Source organism: Manis javanica, chromosome 12, assembly GCF_040802235.1.
Source record: "Manis javanica isolate MJ-LG chromosome 12, MJ_LKY, whole genome shotgun sequence".
Classification (NCBI taxonomy): Eukaryota; Metazoa; Chordata; class Mammalia; order Pholidota; family Manidae; genus Manis; species Manis javanica.
The window spans coordinates 70,629,719-70,646,824 of NC_133167.1; the positions used below are offsets into that span (position 1 = coordinate 70,629,719).

General features: G+C 47.8%; 1 long non-coding RNA gene across 1 annotated transcript in view; it reads right to left on the reverse strand.

Annotated features, from left to right (window-relative positions):
* LOC118970569 (uncharacterized) overlaps nt 1-17,106 on the reverse strand; it is a 158,342-nt gene that overhangs the window by 50,886 nt on the left and 90,350 nt on the right. Inside the window, exons 2-3 of the long non-coding RNA XR_005058623.2 lie at nt 16,336-16,457; nt 15,267-15,405 (exon numbers count right to left, since the gene is read on the reverse strand). This is a non-coding gene — a long non-coding RNA (uncharacterized lncRNA). The remainder of the gene's footprint in view (nt 1-15,266; nt 15,406-16,335; nt 16,458-17,106) is intronic.

A 17,106-nucleotide genomic window follows, 5' to 3' on the forward strand; every position in this document is an offset into this window, starting at 1 on the left:
ATTGGTACAGGCATCGCTCAACAATATCAATACTACCCCTTTTCATCTAGTGAGCTCTATAATTAGAAGACTCAAAACCCTCCCTTCTCAGAGCACCCCAAGTGTCTTATAGGTCTAGTAGAGTCCATTATGTTTACCCGTCATTCCACATGGGACAACTGCCAGCAATTTCTCCACACTCTCTTCACGACAGAAGAGCGAGAGCGTATCCTCAATGAGGCCAAGAAAAATGTCCTCAGAGAGAATAGAAGACCCACTACCCTCCAGCCCATCATCAATAAGGCGTTCCCACTTACGCGCCCAGATTAAGACTTCGAGACCAGAAAGTAAAGAGCATCTCCGGGTCTACCGCCAGACTCTGATGACCAGTCTCCAGGCGGCTGCCAGACGGCCCACTAACCTGGCTAAAGTAAAAACTGTTGTTCAAGAGAAAATAGAAAGCCCAGCCGCGTATCTAGAAAGGCTGTTTGACGCTTACAGGCAGTATACCCCCATAAACTCAGAAGCAGAAGAACATAGATCAGCTGTAGTCCTCTCATTCATCAACCAGGCAGCCCCCAATATCCAGAGAAAACTCCACAAGTGAGAAGACCTGAGAGAGATCTCTATTGGAGAACTGCTGCAGCAGGCAGAGAAAGTCTTCAATGCTAGAGAAACTGTGGAAGATAGAGAAGAAAGGCTGAGGAAAGAGAAATGGGTAATGCAAGAGAAAAATAAGAAGGAAGACAGAGAATTTCAGAAGAGGGAAAACAAGAAGCAGAAGGAAGAGATGGCCAAGATATTCCTGGCCGAGGTGAAGAAAGGCCCTAAGCCACCTCGAAGAACAAGACCCCACCAATCCCAACTAGGACGAGATCAATGCGCCCTGTGTAAGAGATATAGACATTAGAAGAAAGAGTGCCCCCAAAAGAGAGAACAAAGAAGAGGGAACCCTGTTAAGACCCTGCACCTAGGAGAAGAAGATAGACAGAGACGGGGCTCGGCACCCCTCCCCAAGTCCTAGGTAACCCTGTGCATGGAAGAGACTCCCATTAAGTTCATAGTAGATACTAGGGCACAATATTCAGTTCTTAACCAAGCCCACAGTGCCCTGAACCCCGGACACAGAAGTATAGTCCAGAGAGTGACAAAGTCCAAGAAATGTGCCTGGACCACTAGCAGAAAAGTAGACCTAAAAAAGCATCAAGTCTCTCACTCATTTCTAGTCATACCTGAGAGCCCCGCACCGTTGTTAGGTAGAGACTTACTAACCAAAGTTGGGGTACGCATTCATTTTAAACCCAAAAAGATAAAAATCATGGACAAAGAAGGGCAGCCCATACAACCGGCACATGTGTTAGTTAACTCTGTCCCTGGCCGACAAACATCGTCTGTTTCAGGCAGATCAAGAAAAGGGGGGCCGGGGAGAAATAGACTCTTAGTTACAGAGGTTCCCTTCTGCATGAGCCAAGACCAGAAGAATTAGTCTTGCTAAACACCTATCCCCAGTCATTGTTCAACTCAAAGCCGTGGCTCTACCCATCCAGGTCCGGCAATATCCAATGCCGGAAGAAGCTAAGAAAGAGATAGCACCCCATATCCATAAACTGTTAAAGACAAGAATCCTTAAAACCTGCCAATCTGCATAGAATACACCCCTGCTTCCAGTGAAGAAGCCTGGCAGTAGAGATTACAGACCAGTGCAGGACTTGCAGAAAGTCAATGAGAGGGTAGAAGACATCCATCCTACAGTGCCCAACCCTTACATCCTACTCAGCCACCTGCCACCCACGCATGTGTAGTATACTACTCTGGACCTGAAAGACGCCTTCTTTAGTATCCCACTCTCTGAAGTTAGTCAGCCTTTGTTTGCCTTTGAGTGGCAAGAGCCAGGAGAGAGAAGAAAAGAGCAGCTTACCTGGACTAGACTACCACAGGGCTTCAAGAACTCTCCCACCTTATTCAATGAAGCCTTAAGCCAGGACCTGGAGCCCTTTCGCAAGAGCCACCCCCTTGTGACACTGCTGCAGTATGTAGATGACCTGTTGCTGGCCACAGAAACCCGTGAAGAGTGTGAAGAAGCCACAGAGAACTTGCTGGCTGAACTGAGCAAACTGAGATATCGAGCCAGCGCCAAAAAAGCCCACATCTGTCAGAAGTCAGTAGTCTACTTAGAGTACAAAATATCTAATGGGGCCAGGTGGCTAATGCAGGCTATGAAACAAACTATCCTGACTATCCCCGTCCCTTCCTCACCCCAGAGAGTGAGAGAATTTCTTGACTCAGCCGGGTTTTGCAAGCTCTAGATTCCAGAGTACGCAGAAATAGCCCGACCGCTATATGAAGTGACCAAAGAAAGGCCGGGCTGGCAATAGACTCAGGAACAACAAGAAGCTTTTGACAGACTAAAAAAAGCTCTCCTCCGGGCCCCCGCCCTATCTCTGCCAGACCCAGAAAAACCCTTTATCCTGTTTATAGATAAAAAGAAAAGAGTGGCTAAAAGAGTCCTGGGTCAGCAGCTGGGCCCGTAGAAAAGGCCTGTGGCCTATTTGTCCAAGCAGCTAAACAAAGTAGCCTTCGAGTAGCCACCTTGTCTGCGTATCCTAGCAGCTATTGCTCTACTGGTAAAAGAAGCAGACAAGCTGACTTTTAGCCAGAACCTGAGAGTAACAGCCCCACATACTGTAGAAGAGATCCTCAAGCATCCTCCAAGAAAATAGATGATGAATGCAAGACTCACCCACTACCAAAAGCTCCCACTACATTCTCCATGAATCGCCTTCTCTGACCCGGTAACCCTAAATCCTGCCACCCTTCTTCAAGACCCAGATCTGACGACCCCCATCCATGACTGTAGAGACATCCTTTCCGAAATTATCCAAGTGCAAGCAGACCTGAAAGACACACTGTTACCAAACTGTGAGCTAAATTAGTATACAGATGACAGCAGCTTTGTGCAGGAGGGGGTCAGGAGAGCAGGCTCAGCAGTAGTAACCCATGAAGGGGAAGTTGTCTGGACCGCAGCTCTGCCCCCTGGCACCTCAGCACAGAAGGCGGAACTTATTGCTCTTGCTGAGGCCCTGGAAAGAGCAGAAAGCAAGCGAGCCAACATTTACACAGATAGCAGATATGCCTTTGGCACTGTCCATGTCCACAGTGCCATCTACCGAGAAAGAAGATTCCGTTCCGCAGAAGAGAAGGGACTGAAGAATCTGCAAGAAGTCCAAAGACTACTAGCTGCTGTCAAAAAACCCAAAGCGGTAGCAGTTATACATGTACCGGGCCACCAATCAAAGAAGACACCTGAAGCCATCGGCAACAGCCATGCTGATGCAGAAGCAAAGAGGGCAGCCCTCTCGGACTCCCTTGTACTTGCAGCCCTCGAAATACCCATACCTGAACTGCCCACCTTGCCACCCAAGCCTGAGTATTCCCCCCAGGATCTTGAGTGGATTAAGAAACAAGTCTCGGGGAAAGTGTTTAGAGAGAGAAATTAGAGTAGAGACCAAGAAAGTTAGTTGATCCTGCCAGAAGCATTGAAGCAGTACGTGCTTGCTAATCTGCATAAGTCCACCCATCTAGGCTGGAAAAAGCTGCTCAGCCTTTTCCAGTCCGCGCAGTTAGTGTTTCCCCACCAGAATAAGGCAGCTCATCAGATCACAAAAAAATGCAGTAGCTGTGCAATGCTAAGACCAGCCCCAAGAGGGCTGCACCCGGCAGGTACCTGGGAAAGAGAGAGAGCTCCAGAGAAAAATTGAGAAATAGACTTCACCGAAATAAAACCAAACAAGTATAGATACAAGTATTTGCTAGTTATAGTAGATACTTTCTCTGAGTGAGTAGAAGCCTTTCCAACCAAGCATGAGACTAGCCAAGTAGTAGCAAAAAGATTAATTGAAGAAATCATCCCCAGATATAGAGACCCTGAAGCAATAAATTCCGATAACGGCCCAGCTTTCGTTAGCAAAATCCTGCAAGGACTAGCCCTAGCTTTGAGAGTAGATTAGAAGTTACATTGTGCTTATAACCCACAAAGCTCTGAGCAGGTAGAAAGAATGAATCAGACCCTGAAAGAGACCCTTTCTAAATTAGTATTAAAGACTAGCAGAGACTGAGTGACCCTCCTTCCCTTAGTCATCTTCCACGCTCAGAACTCCCCCTATGTACATAGTTTAACTCCATTTGAGATAATGTACAAGGCCCCTCCACCCATAACCCGGCGAGTGCAGCTTCCCGGTGCAAAAGACCCATCCCCTGACTATCTAAATGTGTTGTAAGCTCTTGCTAAAGTGCAGCAAGAAATCTAGCCCCTGATCAGAGCATATTATGAAGGCAAGAAAATTCCGAGCCCGGAACATGGCATAGTCCCAAAAGATATAGTATGAGTCAAAAGACACCAAGTGAAGACTCTCGAGCCCAAGTAGAAAAGACCTTACATTGTATTGTTTACCACCCCTACTGCTCTCAAGATTGATGGTATCGCTCCATGAGTGCACCACACCCACGTTCAGATCCTACCTCGTAACAATCCAAGGAACCGAAAAAAAGAGTAGAAAGTGCAGCAGCATCCTGCCAATCCCCTAAAACTACACTTAAGCCGAAGATGAAAGAGATCCTGCTAATAAGCTCCTTAGTATAGATCTTCACAAAAGCCACATCTGTAGAAAGCAGAAGCACCAACCCCCATCAACCAAAGAACCTGACCTAGATGCTGATTGATAGCGACAATAGAGAAGTCATCAACTCCACACAACACAGTGCGCCAATCAGAACCTGGTAGCCTGACCTGTATTTCTCCTTTCGGCAGATCAACCCCATTTACCGATCCATCCCTCCAAATTTAGCTCACTCCCATGAGTTTTATGTTTGCCCAAGAACAAGTAAAAGAAGGCACTGTGGGGGAGAGCATGACTTCTTTTGTGCCAGCTGAGACTGTGTAACCTCGAACGATGGGGATTAGAGATAGACAGTTACAAAAATAGATTCTGTCAAATTTACTTATGTCAACAAAGGCATCCCTTGTCACCAGCCTATGACCCTTTACAAAACCAAGGCTTGTGACAAAACGGACCAAGATTAAGTAAGAGTTCAATTCACCGAGACTGGCAAAAACACTGAAGTATCGCTCTAGATAAACAGACTAGGGTAAAGAATAGTGTATTATAAATATGAGGAGCATGCCAGCTCGACGCTCATCATTAAATTAACCATGTCAACTCCCACCGCCACTGTAAGTCCAACCCGGTTATAAATCCCCAGAAACCTTCAATCCAAGACAAGGGCCTGAGCAAAAAAGATGAGAAAATGCCGACCAGAACGCTTGCTCCAGAGCCCACGAGAAGACCGTGTCCATCGACCTCTAAGTTATAGGCCCAGCACACTCCCTCCGATTTAGACAATCCCATGTGAGAAATAGTGCAGGCAGTAGTAAAAACTCTTAACCACACCACTTCCTCCCTCACCAATCCCTGTTAGCTATGCTACCCAAGTTCACCCCACTTCTATGAAGCAATTGAGATAAATAGCTCCTACACTATCAACAACTCCCATCCCACTTACTGAGACGGGAGACCATGGAGACTTACAATCGCTCAAGTCTCAGTTGTTAGTACGTGTGTAAGCACAGTCCCGACAACCCAGAGCCAGTTATGCTCCTCCTATAATAACACTACATAAGAGCAGAGAAAGTAGATTATACCCTCCTCGGGCTGGTAGCTCTGCTCAAAGACAAGCCTCACTCTGGCCCTATCCACCTCTGTGTTCAATGCTAACAGTGAGTTTTGTGTGCTAGTAGCCATTCTACCTCACCTAATGTATCATTCTCATGAATCTCTCCTTTCTTATTAGAAAGAAAGGCTGAGCCCCCCACCAGAGCAAGAGGGAAGTTGTTACCACCCTGACCACTGAGACCCTCTTCTCCCTAGAGATAACAGGGACAGGCACTGAAGTCGCAGCCCTTGTGACACGAGAAAAAGGGCTCACAGCCCTGAAGCTAGCAGTCAACAAGGACCTAGAACAGCTCCGACAGTCAATATCAGACCTAGAGCAATCCCTCACCTCCTTGTCAGAAGTAGTCCTACAGAACCGAAGAGGCCTAGACCTCTTGTTCTTAAAAGAAAGTGGGCTATGCACAGCCCTAAAAGAAGAATGCTGTTTCTATGTAGATAAGACAGGTGCAGTCAGAGATTCCTTAGCCAAACTAAAAAAAAGATCTTGACAGGCAGCGTAAAGAATATGAAAGCAGCAGCAGCGAAGGCTAGTTTGAGTCTTAGTTCAAGCACAAGCCATGGTTTGCTACCCTCCTCTCGGTCTTTTCAGGGCCACTAGTCATCCTGCTGTTTTTGCTTGCCATCGGCCCGTGTATAATAAACAAGCTGCTTAAGTTTGTGCAAGAGAAGTTTGACACCGTCCAACTCCTGGTCCTTCACCAAAAATATCAAGCCCTAGACACCGCTGCAAAAGATTCCTTAGTCTGATCAAGAAAAGGGGGGAAATGTAACAGAGTGCAGAGAGCATCAAGTCAAGAAAAAGAACTAATGACACTTAACCTGACTGCCTAGAGTGAGAGCCACCCAGTCTTTTCTTGTGTAAATTACCTGAGGCTTCTAAGAAATGCGCCTACCCTAAGTTAGATAACTAGAAGTGGGCAAGAGCCTAGAAACGCCTGGAGATGTAACCTATGATAAGTCACATAGACATGCTTAGGTAAGCAAGAGATAACAATTGAAGCGGGCAAGCAACTGGCACATTCCCTAAAAAAGTTACAATGTTTCCCATTAGTTACAATATAGAGTGTGTTTTAAACCTATTAGTTATAGAACTGCGTGAGCTTTGATGTAACTGCTGTGAAGATCCTATATAATCAATACCCAAAGTTGCTTCGGGGTCAGCAGCTCGGACTCAGCCTGTGTGTCAGGGGAGGTGCTGTCAACCCCAGCTTGCTGGCTGAATAAAGACTTTGCTTAGATTTTCATCTCCGTGTCCGTGTGTCGTGTTCTCTGAGAAACCCCAGAGTCCTAGACCCTAACATGACTAATTTCAGTTTTTAGAGGTCTGGTCTACTAGACATGGATGAGATCCCATTCCTGCCGCTATTTTATCACAGACCACTGATGGTCAAGATTTGCCTACGCTGGTGTCATTAAAACATGTATCTTATCGCTCTTAAGGTTATTTTCTATTATAGTCCTTGTGGCCTGAATACGCCCCATGGCTGCAGCTGCCGCCTGATGATTGCTCTGAACCCTCAGCTCCTGCCTGCCTATGGAGTGGACGAGCTATGGACTTAATGTGCATAAGACTTTAAACCTGGCTGAATCCTCCGGCTTGAGGATTGTCATGATTTTATTGCTGTTGCTATTGTTAAGTCATTAGTCTGGTCACAGTGCTCCAGTTTTCTCGCCCAGGGACCATTGTGGAAGAGGGGGAACAAGAAGATAGATAGTAAGGCAAGATTTCTGGAGGGATGGCCTGTGGGTAAAATTGTAACATTTCCACAATATCTCGCCTGGCTTTGGTGTACTTGCATATCCTCAGGGATGGAGAGAAGATCATCTCCATGTCAATAGGTAATGACCTGGGCAACTGAGGGCATATCTGAACCTGAGAGGTTAAGGGGAGGGGCTGGCTTGCTTGCTGGCTTCTTCCAGAGCAGGGGAGAAATGAAGGGCCCCCACCAGTAAGATGGCAAACTTCTGGCTTCTCTTCGGGGTCCTCAGTTCCCGCCGGCGCCACCTGAAGCCCAATCACCTCTCGCCCCCCTCCCAATCCCAGCACCTAGCCAACAGCCACCAGCCCCATAGAAGTGACACCTCAATCAATTCATGCCCCTTCCTATATAACCTAGCACCTTTCCCTAATAAAGCAGAACTCTCCGGTGAATTGCTACTGTGTGTCGCTCCTTTCCTTTCATTGGTGCCAAAACCCGGGAGACAGGACACCCCAACTGGGCCCCGTCTTCCCCCAGACACCAGCAGCAGCTTGCCCTCGTCCTCTTTTTCCGGTGCTGGCTTATCACACTCACCACTCCTCTCTGGCCTTTAGGTAAGTTTTCCCCCCGGAGTGGGCCACTCTTCCCCGAGCTATCGCAGTGCCATTGACCGTGATCGTCTGGCAAGGCCCTGATGCTCAGGGATGAGGAGGGAACTCTCCCCACCTCAGGCCTTCACGGCTGCAGCGGACCCTCAGGCCCCTCCTCCAAGAGTCATAAATTCCCACCTCAAGCCTTTAAGGCTGCGGCGGATGCTCAAGCCCCTCCTCCAACAGTTATAAACGCATTCACTGTCCCTTCCATCAGTGCTGAAACTTTTTAAGCAAAATTTCCCTGGGGTGGGCCACTCTTCTCTGAGCTATCGCAGTGCCATTGACCGTGATCATCTGGCAAGGCACTGACGCTTGGGGATGAGGAGGGAACTCTCCCCGCCTCAGGCCTTCACGGCTGTGGTGGACCCTCAAGCCCCTCCTCCGACAGCCATAAATCCCCGCCTCAGGCCTTCATGGCTGCGGCAGACTCTCAGGCACCCCCCTCCAACAGCCATAAATGAGGTGACTCCTTTGTGGATGAGAACACTCCCTTTTCCCCCCATCCTCCTTCTGCTCCGTCCGCAGAAAACTCCTAGCGCTAGGTACCTCGAGACTCCAGCACTCTGCCTTCTTAGGGAAGTCTGGGTGACAACCCACACTTCCTAAGAAATTCCAACTCGTATACGAGTTTCCGCAGACCACCAAGGATCATCGGGGACGCCCTTTGTCTCCTTGCAGTCTGCTTCCAGTCCGAGGATCTCCATTCGTCTTCCCCTGTTTGTCTCCTTCTCTGTCCTTTAGCCATGGGAGCCTCCTCATCCCTCCCTGAAAGTTCACCTCTTGAATGCCTGCTTAAGCATCTGGCTACCCTCTCCCTGATGCCTGATATAAAACCAAAACTTCTCCGTAAATACTGCTCCCAAGATTGGCCAACATACCCCCTAGACAAAAACAACCAATGGCCCGCAGGGGGAACTCTTGATCCTAACATCACTTGCAATCTCTTTAACTACTGCCAGTGCCTGAAAAAATGGAAGGAGATTCCCTATATCGAAGCTTTCCTCCTCCTCCTACCCGCGCCCCCTCCCAAATCCTCCTAGCCTGCAAGCCGCCGCCCCCTCAGAAGCCTCCCGTTCACTCCCTTCCCCTTCTTCTCCTACAACAGCTCTTCTCCCTTCCTTCCCCACCATCTCCTCCCCCATCTCACCTCCTCTGCCTTCGTCCCCCGCAGATTAAGCCTGAGCCTTTCAGCCCCCCCTTTAACTAGGTCCCAAGGGCCTCCTCCATCTTTGCCCTCATCACCTGTTTCTCCCCTGTTAGGGACCGCCTTTGTCTTCTCACATGTTTGTAGAGAGAATGGGAAAGCACCTTCACCCATGTCTGAACGCAGCATGGGAAAGCACAAGCTAGAGAACAACCGGTGCAGTCCTTAGAAGTTATCTGCCCACAAAAACATATCTTGTCCTCGAAGACGAGCCAAGACTCCTCATTCTGAAAATAGGGAGACCTTGAAGATGTGTAGAAACACCACCCCTGCTTCTAGCTTTGCCCTTCTCCCACTTGCCGATGTAGCAAGAATAGAGAACAACACATTCCATAAGCAATTAACTGGAGCCCTGCTGTAGCTCAGTTAGTACAGCATGAGACTCTTAACCTCAGAGTCATGAGTTCAAGCCCAACTAAAGCAGCAGAGGCAAGCAGCTGAGCTGCAGGCTGGCAACACGTGGGTCTGGTTCTATCTTTCTTTATTTTCTTTGACCCCCTTCCGCACTTCAGTACCTGCTTGAATAGGTGCAGCTAGACCACGTCACACCCCACAGACTGAGCCAGAACCCATCAGTCCCCCTCAGACTCGGGCCCGAGGGCCTCCCAAAATTATCGACCCCCGCTGGGAAGTAGCAAGATCCGAAGGCATTGTGCGCGTTCACGCCCCTTTCTCCTTAGGAGATTTAGCCCAACTAAAGAAACGCCTAGGTTCCTTTTCCACTTATCCCACGACATACATCAGGGAGTTTTAATGGACCCTCCAGTCTTACAGCCTCACACATCGTGACATTTTCATGCTTCTGGCCAACACTCTCCTCCCTGAAGAGCGTAGATGAGTTTAGGACTTCGCCCAAATGCACGCTACCAAAACCCACAGGACTGACCCCACCTATCCCCCTGGCCCAACTGCTGTCCCTGAACAAGACCCACACTGGGATTATAACACTGCCGTAGGTCTCCGCTCTCAAGATATTTTTGCCTCCTGCTTAATAGCAGGTCTGAAAAACGCAGCTCATAAAGTAGTCAATTTTCAAAAGCTCCAAGACATAATTCAAAAGAGAGATGAAACGCCCTCCAAAGTCTTTGACAGACTCACTCAAGCCCTATTACAGTATACCAGCCTAGACCCAGAAACACCTGAAGGAAAACATGTCCTTATGACATACTTCCTAGCTCAAAGCTACCCCGACATTAAAGCTAAACTCAAAAAGTTAGAACAGGGCCCCGCTACCCCACAGACTGAGATCCTAACAGTGGCCTTTGAACTCTTCCATAACCGGGAGGAGGAGAAAGAACGCTGTAAACAAAAGGATGATCAGGCCAATTTCCAGATGTTAGCCCAGCTGATAAAACCACAACCTGGGCGCCCCTGTACAAACAAGCCCCCCCAGGAGCTTGTTTCAAGTCCGGAAAAGAGGGACATTGGTCAAGGGCATGCCCCTCCCCCAGAACTCCTACCACCCCATGTCCCAGATGCCACAAAAAGGGCCACTGGGGGTCTGATTGCCCAACCACCCAAAGGGGAGGCTGGACGAACAACCCCATCCTAAGCCCGCCGTAGTGGGGCTGGCAGAAGAAGATTGATGGGGCCCGGGGGCTTCTCACCCGACCATTTCCATCACCAAACAGGAGCCCAGGGTTACTTTAACAGAAGACGGTCACCTCATCTCCTTCCTCCTAGATACAGGAGCCACCTTCTCAGTCTTGCGAGAATACCGGGGCCATACCACGCCAGCCATTACTCCTATAGTCAGGGTAAGAGGTAAACAGATTTTCCCATTAAATCCCCCCCTTTTATGCACAATCCTAGACAATCCCATACCTTTCTCCCACTCCTTCCTGGTTATGCCCCAGTGTCCCATCCCTTTACTAGGACGAGACATCCTTTCCCTCCTCCACATTTCCATAACTATATCCACTCCCACAGCCCCCAGTACTCCCTTTCTGATGGCCCTCATAGCCGACAACCCCCCTCTACCCAATGAAAGCTCCGGTTCTGCCCTCATACACCCTGTAAATCCCAAAGTTTGGGACATTACAAGCCCCTCCGTGGCCCTATGTCCCCCTGCCTCTATCAAATTACATGACCCCTCTCAGTATATCTGTCAGGCCCAATACCCCCAAACCACTTCAGCCCTCATAGGTCTCCAACCCATCATTCAAGATCTCTTAAACAAAAATTACCTCAGACCCACTCACTCCCCATTTAATACCCCCACATATTAGCTGTTAAAAAAAACCAACAGATCTTTCTGCCTTGTCCAAGACCTTCGCCTTATCAACATGGCCGTTGTCCCTATCCATCCCTTAGTTCCAAATCCATACACCCTTTTATCTCAGATCCCTGCCTCAGCATCCCACTTCTCAGTCCTAGATCTCAAGGACGCATTTTTTTCTATCCCTCTAGACCCCTGCTCCCAAGATTTTTTCATCTTCACCTGGACGGACCCATGCACCAGACATTCTGAACAACTTACTTGGACAGTTTTGCCACAAGGCTTCCAAGATAGTCCCCATATTTTTGGACAAGTCCTAGCTCAAGACCTCAAACAGTTTCATCATGATCACCCTGAGTCCACTTTATTACAATATGTAGACGATCTTCTACTATGCAGTCCCTTGTGGGAACAGTCTCAACTTGACACTGCGTCTCTACTTAACCTTCTAGCTTCCAGAAGTTACCGGGTTATCCCCCGTCAAAGCTCAAATCTCTTCCCCTTCTGTCACTTACCTTGGATTCCTTCTGTCTCAACAAAGAAAGTCCATTACCTTAGACAGAAAATGACTCCTCTCTGACCTGCCCGTTCCCAAAACCAAGACAGAAATCCTTTCCTTTCTAGGCCTAGCTGGGTATTTTAGAGCGTGGATCCCTAACTTCTCCCTATTGGCAAGACCCCTATATGACCTCAGCAAGGGCCCCCCTGAAGAACCATTATCATCCTCACCCCGACACTCCTTCATTAAGCTCCGTCAAGCCCTTGTGGAAGCTCCAGCTCTCCATCTTCCTGATTTGTCAAAGCCCTTCTCATTATACATTCATGAGAGGTCCAGTCAAGCTCTAGGAGTCCTAGGCCAATATTATGGCCCATCCTTTGCCCCAGTAGCTTATCTCTCCAAGTAATTAGACCCCACAGTTCGGAGATGGACCCCGTGCCTACGAGCATTAGTCGCTAGACAGCTCTTGCAGAAGGCAGCTCATAAACTGACATTCAGGGCACCCCTTACCATTCTGTCCCCACATCACCTAAAAGATCTCTTAACCTACAAAAGTTTACAGACTCTCCCTCCCTCCAGATTCCTGACCTTACTGTCCTCTTTCCTCCAAAATCCCGTTCACCCCCTTTGCCATCCATACCCAAATCATGACTTTTTCCTCCTTTACTGCTCTCTTGCTTTTTTCCTCATTCTTATTGTCTTCCCCGCCACCCCAGCCTCCTTTGTATGGCGATTCAAAGTCAGACAGACTTACACACAGCATCAAACAAAAGTTACTGCCCTCATTGCCACACGAGACTGCCCTCTAAAAAGCTGCTCTGAGCCTTTATACCTCCACTTTCCTCCCTCCACTGAAGTGTTCATTAGCAGCTACCCTTATTCTCCCTACCTCTGCTTCCTCTATGACCAAAAACAAGCCTATTGCAGGCAATGGCCAGACACCTTCAGGAGATGTCCCTACTAGTCTTGCGCCATTCACTACATGGGTATCTTCCAGTACCCACAGTATTACTCCTCAAACCGTTTCATGAAATATCCCATCGGCTCATTCTTCTTCTCAATCCCAGATCCCTGGGAGTCTCGATGGGCTGCCAGAGTCACAGCCTCAGTTTACTACGGCGGGGGGGGTCCTCGATCCCCCACGGTACCCTTCATATCTCTCAAAAGTATGTTCCCTCTCATTCCCAGATCTCTCAAGTTGCATCAGATAGCAGACATTCCGAAAAAGTCATTATCCAAACTCTTGACGGCACCTCTTCATCTTCTTATCCCCGCCCCTCTTCTCATTTCTCCTACTCTTCGTTACAGCTCATTCAGGACACCACCATCTTTCTCAACCACACCCTTAACACCGCCAATTGTTTCTTGTGTGCATCACTACAGCGCCCACTGCTGGCCGCCGTGCCCCTTAATATTTCCAACTACTCCTTCCATGCAGAAAGACAACCCCTCTGCCCTCTGGCAGGCATACCCCTATGGGAACCAGAATACACAGATAATCTCACCATCCACCACTGTGTAGGCCCAACTCCACCCCCCTCCAGTGCACTTCACTGCCTCTCTATCTACACGCCTACCTCCGGCTCTAAGACTTTTACACAACTGGGACACTTCTTTTGGTGTAATGGCAGTCTTTTCAACTCACTGCCTCTCAGCTCCGATACACCCTGCATTCTCGTCACCCTAATCCCACAGCTTACACTTTACAGCATGGCAGAATTTCTTGAGCTCCAACCTCCCTGCCCTCGCGCACAAAAAGAGCTGCTTTCCTTCCCATCATGGTCAGTATCTCGTTGATCACCTCAGCCACTGTGGCAGGGTTTTCGGGAGAAGCCTTGGGTCACTCTCTATAGGCAGTTAGAGATCTCAATGCCAAACTTGAGGGATCCCTGACATCCACTGCCGATTCCCTAGCCTCTCTCCAAAGACAGGTCAGTTCACTAGCTAAAGTCACCCTTCAAAACCGGCGGGCCCTAAATCTGCTTACAGCCGAGAAGGGCGGCACCTGCGTCTTCCTCTGGGAAGAGTGCTGCTATTACATCAACGAATCCGGCATTGTAGAAACTGACATGACCAAACTCACCGACCTTGCCTCCAGCCTCCACTCTGCTTCCAATTCCAACCCATTCTCTTCAATACTAACAAATCCCCTCCTCACCTGGCTCTAGCCCACTGCAGGCCCCATAATAATCATTCTTCTCGCCTGTCTCTTCTTACCCTGTATAATAAAGTTCATCAAATCCCAAATCGGAAAAATCTCTAATCAAGCTTTCAACCAGCTTTTACTCAGGAACTACCAGCTTCTGGCCACAGAAGATCCCTCACCCTCACGTGACCTCCTCACCACACACTGAGATGGACCCCTCTCTCCACTGGAAACTGTTCCTGGAAACAATGGCCGCAGATGCCTGGCTCCTGACACCCATATCCTCTTGGCACCATTGGAATCAACAGGTCCTCGACCTATGGTTACAGGGAACCTTCATTGATTTCCAAACCTGAAGAAGTCCACATGTACTCATCCTTTCTGTGGGGAGTCCTATCAACCCTTTCCTTCCAATCCTCAAGCCCTCACTCCCTTCTCCGCCCTTGTTCAGCAGGAAGCAGCCAGAGAGAAAGCAACGTCCACAACCCCATATAGGAGAAAGGGGGGAATGTAGGGCCCCCACCAGTAAGATGGCAAACTTCCGGCTTCTCTTCGGGGTCCTCGGTTCCCGCCGGCGCCACCTGAAGCCCAATCACCTCTCGCCCCCCTTCCAGTCCCAGCACCTAGCCACCAGCCAACAGCCCCGTAGAAGTGACACCTCAATCAATTCATGCCCCTTCCTATATAACCCAGCACCTTTCCCTAATAAAGTGGAACTCTCCGGTGAATTGCTGCTGTGTGTCGCTCCTTTCCTTTCAAGAAAGACAGCCCTGGACCACGTAGGTTGTAGGCAATAAAATGGGTTTTAAACTTTATTTCTCCCTTGATTGATTTACATTTTTAGAGGTATTTTGCCCCGGGATTTCCTCTCCCCGGACTTACAGTTATGAAGCTAGCCAGTAGAAGACCTCAAAAAATAGATTCAAGAGATTTCTGTGGGAGAATTAAATGGGATTTGGATTGGAGGGGGCAGCATGACACTTGTTTTTCATCATCAACTTTTCCATTGGTATCTGATATCTCAGTGTGCACATATTTGATAAAGAAAAATGAAGGAAATGAATGCAGAGAAAAGTCACTGTAGTGTGTGAGGACAAGGTGGTGTGGGTAAAATTGCAATATTTCCAGAATCCCTCACCTGGCTTTAGTATATCTGCATATCAATAAGTATTTCCAAGGGGTGGAGAAAGTAGTCCATCTTCATATTGATAGGTGATAACACAGGTGTGTGAAGGCTTATCTGTATGGGAGAGGTTGGGTGGAGCTCTCTTCTGCTGCTGTTGAATTAGGAGAGAGACAGGATGACTGCTTGTAAGAAATAAACAGGTTTCTTAACTTCACTTCTCCCTTTGACTGATTTAGATTTCAAAGGTATTTTGCCCCAAGAATTTCCCCCTGGAGTTACATCTTTGCACGTTCATGCATTTCACAGGGCAATTCTCTCTTCTCTATCCCCCATCTCTTCAAAGGATGGAGCACAAAACTGTAAGCACAAAATATTTATATCCCCAGGGACTCACATCTGGGCAAGAGTCCCAGTAGAGTATTCAGTTGACTAGAAATTGAGACTTCAAACCCAGATCAAATGTTAAGTGGATATTCAATTGCAAATGTATCTGCTTTGCATTCCCTCAGGACTGTAGGACGGTATTCATGTGCAAATCAAAGCTCACAAAACAACATTGCTCATCAGTAGCTAAACTCTGTATAAACTGCAGAGAAACTTCCAGAAGCCAAAAGGGATGTACTACAAAGTAAAGAAGTCATTTCTAGTTTATTATGGAAAATGTGATTTCCCCACCTCCTCCATGTATGTTCTGGTGTCCTCTGTACTACCAAGGGGTGTGTACAAAAGATAAATCTGAGATTGCAAAGCTTTACCACCATACACAAATTAGCTTCCGGGCCCTTGTTGAAATGAGGCCCTGCCTCACGTACTTTTTTCAAAGAAAATCCTGAAAGATAGCCAGCAGTTCCCAAATTCTCTACATTCACTGTGCCCTCAGTGTCCCAGTAACATTTTTCCAGTATTCCAGGCCAAAAGAGGTACCTAACAATTCAGTTTATTCAGTAGTTGGTTCCAAACAGCATAATACATATTTTTGTTCTACAAACTTAATAGCCAATTGAAAAAGTAATATCTATAAATTGAAAGGAAAATAATTCATTCTTAACCACAACTACTTAACCTTTGGCTGTGCACTCACTGTATACATGGTCGGGCTCCACCACCTCATGTCCTGTTTTCCTTTGATTTTTTCCTGTGAGACTTCGTTTTTATCACAGTGTAGAGAAGAAAAATAATTTTCTCACTTCTTGGCTGGGACTCCTGTAGTAAAAGATTAACAACAGAAAAACAAACAGAAGTCTGTTCATATTGTAACGGAGTGCAGAGAGCATCAAGTCAGGAAAAAGGACTAATGACACAACCTGACTGCCTAGAGCGAGAGCCACCCAGTCTTTTCTTGTGTAAATTACCCGAGGCTTCTGAGAAATGCGCCTACCCTAAGTTAGATAACTAGAAGTGGGCAACAGCCAGGGAACACCTGGGAATGTAACCCGTGATAAGTCACATAGACATGCTTGGGTAAGCAAGAGATAACAATTGAAGCAGGCAGGCAACTAGCGCGTTCCCTAAAAAGGTTACAATGTTTCCCATTGGTTACAATATAGAGTGTGTTTTAAACCTATTAGTTGTAGAACTGTGCGGGCTTTGATATAACTGCTGTGAAGATCCTATATAATCAATACCCAAAGTTGCTTTGGGGTCGGCAGCTCGGACTCAGCCTGCGTGTCAGGGGAGGTGCCGTCGACCCCAGCTTGCTGGCTGAATAAAGACTTTGCTTGGATTTTCATCTCCATGTCCATGTGTCTTGTTCTCTGGGAAACCCCAGAGTCCTAGACCCTAACAATATGTGTACCTACTGAGTGTGTGGGAGATCCCCAGGGGAAAATGAGTAACTCTCCCAGGTGGCTTA